The following is a 7,366-nucleotide window of genomic DNA, read 5'->3' on the forward strand; positions in this document are numbered from 1 at the left end:
AAATGACAAAAAGCTCTGTGTTCGTCAATAAAACTAAAATATAACATTATTTCTTTGAAAGTAATAATAAGGTTATGTACTAAACCTTTTTGTAATTTAAGTAATGGATCAGTATTTTGACACGGCATATTAATAAAGTAAGGCAGGTAATTTTAAATAAATTATTTATATTTAGTATTTGTGTAGAAATCTTTTATATGGGATTGAATTTTAGAACTGTGGTCGTATATTCACAGACTCAATATCTAAACGGCATTTAATTACAATGGTCGCTTGTCGATTGTTTAAATGCTACTACACTTCAATTTATCCATTATGGGAGTCATTAGGTACTGTCTGTGTCCATTATACAACATTTTAGATTTGCTTCATCGTTCCAGTAGCAACGTATTTGACGACGCACAAGTTAAGGCGGGAATATTTAAATATTTAGGAAGAATTTATTTAAAAAAGCAATTTTAGGTCTTTTTAAAAAAAATTACTCATAAATATTCCTTATGTAATGGTGTATTTAATAGTGTTGGTTGCAAATTTAAATGACGTGTACTTTAGGAAGAGATGCATTGAATCAACAATTTTAGTGGCATTCTCCTAATGATATTAATGACAAAATATCAACATTTAAAAAAATTGATACTACCAAAGTTAAGATAACGTATTGTAGAAATATGGTGGTTAAACAAGTTAATATCTTCTAAAAAAAACAGTTGGCGCGGTTTTGCTCGGGGACCTGAAATTGTGGCGGAATCCCGTTTTTGCCTTTCGAATACAGAACCCTAATAACAGCATATTTCAAGAAATACTGCAGCTGTTACAATATGCTTTTCAATTATTTTGAATGTTATTTAAATAGGTTTTTCGAAACAAATGTTCGAAAAGAGAGCAGCTGTACAATATTTTTGAAATGCAATATTTATTGATCTTGAAATGTGAAGGTTTTTAAAGTAATAATGTCTATACAGAGCTGATATTTTTAAGGCCCATGACTTTAATATATAGGAGTTGATATCATAGCGAGCTGTCAAATCATGATTTTAGTATCTCCCCTTTGCTTCTACTGAGGTCTTAAATAATACTGCGTAGTAAATACTATTATACTACATCAATAGTTTCTTTATTTTTTAAATTATTAGCCTACATGGCCTATTAACGAATATAAGACAGATTTTTCCTCTTCGTACCGTCGAGTGGTAGGTTTGCCAGATAATTTAGTTAACCTCTACCAGAGCACCTTGCTAATTTTTAGGCCTTAACAGGTATATTAGGTATTATAAAATTATAAAAATAATCTACAGTAATGAGTTCGAGGAATTTTTGTAATTATTTTAGCATTAAACACGAAAGGCCAGTGTTATTAGTAAAAAGTCAGATTCAATGTCCAACTTTCATTGGTTCATAGTTATGTATTGAGGTCAATGTCCACAGTTAATTATGGGGTACAATAAAATTCAATCTTAATTTTATATGCTCTCAGACTGCATATTATTAAGGTCCGTGATAGTTAAATACCGTAGTTATATTATTATTGTTTTTTAATTTAGTATATCCGTTGTAGGCTTATGATGATTTTACATAGTCAACTGCAGTATAAAACATAATAAGTAGAAACATTTTGCACTACGATACAATAGAATAGGTATAATTATTCTTATTTATTTTTCAATAAATGTTATATATTCATATCGAAAACCATTTGACAGTGTCGCCACTCAATTTAAAACCTTAATTAATATACAATCGTATCTAAAGCAAACGATATTTTTCCCAGAATCAATTTAATTGGAAATCTTGCCTAACAACAGTCGTTTATTTGACTATTATTTCTTTAACCATTCAAAGCCTCATCTTTTGTTTATTTACGTTCAAATAAAAGATACTAGATTCTGTACTCTTCGGCAAATACACAATTTGTTGCGTATTTAATTTCTCCGCGGTATTTAAGTAGTTCAAAGGAATTCACTTAGGCAATTAGGAACTTTCCAGAACTGACAGTTTGTTCGAGTTTTCGTTTGATTTTGAAATGTTTTTCCCGGTAATGACCGATTCTGGCATTTCGCTCTTTAATGTTCGTCGTTTTGGTGCTTATTGGCATTTTGAGGTTATTAATATTTATTGCAGGAGTCATTTTGAATTTTTTATTTGCTGCAAAGGTTTTAAGGAAAAATATACTTTCTTGATTGAAAAATATACTTTATTGTTAATATTTTGTAGAACTTGTGCACTGATGGTTATTATTTCTTGTAGAATAAATAAAGCATATAATAGTTGTAACTTACCAGCTTTGGTAAATATAAGCTACTCTAAAAACCCATATGGAAATACCTGGGAACTTCATTATTGTACGCCTTTGAAAATTCTACTTACATCCTCATGCAAGAACGATGGATGGAAATTTTACGGTATTAAACACCTAAGACAACTTATGCCCTATTTAGTACAATAATATATATTATATTTCCATTAGAATACGTTTGAACGTGAGTAGGTACATAGTTCCATCGCTTCGAATAAGACATTTATCTTAAATTGTCGCTTTTTAAAATATAATTGCTTTGTTTATTAAGATTTATACTTAAATTACTGCTCAATGCTACCTATACTTCTCCATTTTTTTTGTACCTTAACGATCTACACTGAGAATTTATCCTCGAGTGTCCATAGTTGATAAAAACACGACAATTAAGGAGACCTGGTAATTTTCGAATGTCACTGCGTTGAAGGTCTGCGTTAAGTGTTATGTAATATCGCTTATGAACCATTTAGTTTTATAAAGAAAATCAAGGTCTCTTTTTACTTGCAATTAATAAACTTGACATACGATATAATTCATAGATGATAATATCATACAATATATTGGTCATAGCATATATTTTTAAGGCTTCCAATTGTCTCTTTTCTTGACATCCAGTAGGTGTTACAGTATCATTTATGAATCTGAAATTTGTGCCTGATAGTGATAGGCTCACTCCTTATCATATCATGGGACAGAATACACACGGCGAAAAATGGGTGCTTTGTTTGTACCTCACCTACCCTTTTCGGTATTGAGCCGTAATGTGCGTTTGCTGTTTTTATATTAAATAAAGTTATCGCTTCACATCGGTTCTGGCATTCAGTTTTTCAACATGGACTCGTTATCAAGCCTATTAATGGTTTCCATGATTTATTTATGTTTAAAATGATTGCTTTAACACCTTTCAATAAACTAACATTTTCCACGCACGAATATTTCTGTGTCGAACTTTATTTTATAAGATTTTCTAATAGAATAAAAAGTTAAATCTAAATTGTTGACGGTTGGAGCGAAGTAGGCTCATTTATTTTCGCAAGCTGTAAATATTGTTTGTTGTTTTTAAATATGTACTTCATTTGTTTTTACCGGTTTTCATCACTTTGTTTGGTATAACATATAACCCAGGAAGGACACACACAACATGAATATTATCACACATTCGTAATTCCTATGTTATTTCAAGTTACGTCGAACAGTGGTCACAAACTATTTGTGATCTATAGAAAGTTTTTCACAACTTCATAAACTAAGTAAATATAGAAAATATGACGTTTAACACCTTCGTGCTTCGTTATCTAGTGTGTATTCAAGTGTATTGACTATTGAACGATCTGTTGCAAACTTCCGCGCATTGCCTACGGAAATAATTATGTATTTCCGATGTGTACTGACGTATAACATATACGTTTTCGTTATCATGAAACGTAACAAATTATATATATTTTTATATGCTTATTCTTAAATCGCGATAAATGCGTAACGCATTAAATATTATATCTTTGTTCCAGAAATTTGGGTGCAGCTGTCCTTTTTTGTTGTAGGTAAGTGTTGTTAAATTATTTCTTTCTGCTCCCATATCTGATAGATTAATAGATGGAACTGAATAAAATAGAGTAGATTATATGTATAACTCTTCAATTTATGAGAATAAGTTAGAAAATATTAATTTAAAAAATCATATTCAATTAAATTTGTCTTGTATGTATTTTAAACGCCAAAATTCTAAATTACCACGACTACTAAGATTAAGTACCAGCAGAAACTCATGTCAAGGATTATGATATACGTTGTGTCGGATGCGGGTGATACGGTTATACAATGAGGCCGCTAACAGCACCCTTGCAGAACAATAAGTTCTCATGACCCTGCGCTGCACGCGGTGATTCATTTGATTGAATTACCAATTGTCACGTATTTTGATTCATGCGAGTGGACTATTTTGACCTCAAATCGGCCAGTGAAACTTCTATGTGCTACGTTGCACACATTCAATGATACTGAACAGCGCAGATTAGTGGCTGGGGTCAATTCATCTTTTTCACTTATCAACCATTCTATTGTTTTTTTGTAAACGTATAATAATAATATATATTTTACTATCAGGAATGCACCCATAATTTCTGCAGCCTTAGCTTGTCCACTGTCCATGGGGAGCGGTTATCACTTATTTCTAGAACCAGTATGCGTTTATTTACCGGGCATTTACTAATAATTCACGCGTTTTTTATTACTAACATTGAAACATCTTCTGACGCGTAGACGCAAATTGCTTGACGAAATACAATCCTTTAAACATAGTTAGCATGTTAATACGATTACATAAACAGAGCGCCTATTATGTTATTTGCATGAGTGAAATGAAGTTGTGGTTGAAGATTACGACTCGGCGTATTACTGTACTGGAAAGTCTACTATTACGCGTGTGAGTGCATTGTGAAAATACGGCTTTCCATGCTTTTGACGTTGTGGAGGTTTAAACTGTAAAGAAAATAAGTTGAAAGCGAGTAAGTTTTAAATCAGTGCAGATATTAAGTTAATCATAAATACGTATTATTTTTAAATGAAACGAAAATCTATAGGTGACTTGTATAATATATTAATATTGAGTATTAGGAATTTTTCGTTTATTTTCGCACTACTGAACACTGGCTTCCGGAGTAATAAAAAATGTGTTCTTTCTATTCACCTAGTTGATTATTACGAAGCGTCTACCTACATCAAGGAGTCAAGAAATTCTTATAGAAAATCTGAGATTTGATACAAACATCTAAAATAATCTAATCAGTCTCGATCAGTCGGCCAAAGTGGACGTGCCAATAATTATTGTTTTAATTTCTTTTATTTGTGCAGCAATTTGCGTATTCCTAAATTCGACCATATTACAAGTGTTGTGGGTTCAATATACCTTATCAAAGAATTGGAGATTTACCACCTTTCGCTACACACCGCTAGCTGTGGACCCCCCCGCACCATCGGTAAATCTATGAGGAAAGAGTGCAGCTGCATTTTTTATCCCTCTCCACGCATCGTGCCAAGTTTAACTAATACTTATCGTCACTGCGTAACCGATCAAGATGAGCGTTCTGCGCTCACCAAAGGCGCTAAGTGACGTGTCTACGTTGACTGGCTCACATCCGGACCTTGCCGCATATGAATCTACCTCCTCGGATTCAAAAACAACTCTTCGAAAGCGTAAAACCCGAATCGAATCATTTAGGAAAAGAAGATTTCTACGAATTAAAAAGGAAATTATGTCGTTTCTGCAAGAATTTAAAGAAACGAACGACAACTTTATGCAAAACATGAAATTAGAAATAACTGAGTTAAAAGGGCAAATAAGTTCAGTGACCACGACAATTAGTAATTTAACCCAAGAACACACAAACATTAAATCGGAACTATTGGATCTCACCAAATCATTGGATTATTACTCTAACTCTTTCGATGATATAAGAGCTCATACACAATCCCTATCCATGGAAATGAGTCAATTCAAGCATATCGAAGAAGACTTTTCAAGTGTTAAAATTCGCCTTTCTACGATAGAACGTGAACATAACATGCAACAGCAACGAGAGCGTTTACACAATCTTGAGATTACTGGGTTTCCCGAAACGAAGAATGAAAACCTTCATGGGTGTATGCTACTGTTATGTGAAGCCATTGGTATACAAATAAGTGCGGATGATATAGAAGCTATCTACCGTGTTCCTACACGTGTAACAAACGCACAGGCCCCCAAAAATATCATAGCAAAATGAAAACCAGGCAATTAAGGATTCAGTTATATCTGCGATTCGAAAGAAAAAAGGGCTAACCACCGATGACATTGGAGTGACAAAAAATAACTTTTCGCGACGCATTTATGTAAATGAGCACCTCACTCCTTTTTACAAATTGTTACACAGGAAGACCAGAGAAGCAGCTTCTACTGCTGGATATCAACATGTCTGGATACGAAACGGCAAACTTTTCGTCCGAAAAAACGACACGTCCCCGTCTATGAGCATACTAGATTACGAAGATTTAAAAAAAGTGAAGTGAATGTAATAATATTTTTCTTTATATTGTGCTTGATATGTAATACAAAATCTGTTTCAAGAGGTGGGCCAAATGTATATAATGTAGCACTGTACAATATTATCTTACAATTCTATTATCTCTTTTATAACATACTAAAGTTTTACTTAAAATCTATGTATATATATTATGTATTATATATTTGTATATTATCTTTATTTGTACATGATATACCTAAACATAATTTTCGGATGTATTCAAATTCGTTAAGCAATAATTCATCCAGTAAAATACACAAATTAGGCCAAACATATTTTAAGCCACATTATTTCTTACTTCATTGCAATAATGTATTCTTATATACGTGATCGTAACCTTAATTTATTGTATCAAAATGTTCGTGGCCTAAGAACAAAATGCTTACAATTATACAATAACATATTACTTCATAATTACGACATATTACTTTTTACTGAAACGTGGCTTCATAAGAATATTATGGATACAGAATTGTGTGACGACAGGTATGACCTCTTTCGTTACGATCGTGACTGTCTATATTCTAATAAAAAAACAGGGGGTGGAGTAATGGTCTGCACGCGGCGTGAACTTACTGCTGAGTTGTATACGGAATGGCAAGGATCACCCGCAACTGAGTCGATATGTATACGTATACCTGGGCGCACACTTAATTCATCATCAAACCTTTTATTATAGTAGCATATCTCCCGCCAGATTTGAACGATTTACCGACGCGTTTGGATTGCATTAAATTGAACACACAATATATTATTGATAAATTTCCATCTGACAATATTATTTTAATTGGCGATTTTAATTTAAACTTCATATTGTGGAGTGACAATTATAACTATACGTTGTCTAATTCCAGCTCTCGAATGCTTACAGACACAGCCACCTCCTTTGTGGAACATATGTATTTCTTTGGTCTGAATCAGTATAACATAAATAGGAATGCCGACGGCAATACTTTGGATCTGTGTTTTAGTAGTTTACCTTGCACCGTAGTACGTAGTACACAACCGTTAATAA

The 7,366-nt window shown here is 32.7% G+C and overlaps 1 long non-coding RNA gene across 1 annotated transcript in view; it reads left to right on the top strand.

Annotated features, from left to right (window-relative positions):
• LOC119189111 overlaps window positions 1-5,594 on the top strand; it is a 39,797-nt gene extending 34,203 nt beyond the window's left edge. The window contains exon 2 of the long non-coding RNA XR_005112250.1: window positions 3,802-5,594. This is a non-coding gene — a long non-coding RNA (uncharacterized LOC119189111). The remainder of the gene's footprint in view (window positions 1-3,801) is intronic.
• Window positions 5,595-7,366: the final 1,772 nt, after the last annotated feature.

This window comes from Manduca sexta, chromosome 12, assembly GCF_014839805.1.
Source record: "Manduca sexta isolate Smith_Timp_Sample1 chromosome 12, JHU_Msex_v1.0, whole genome shotgun sequence".
Taxonomy (NCBI): domain Eukaryota; kingdom Metazoa; phylum Arthropoda; class Insecta; order Lepidoptera; family Sphingidae; genus Manduca; species Manduca sexta.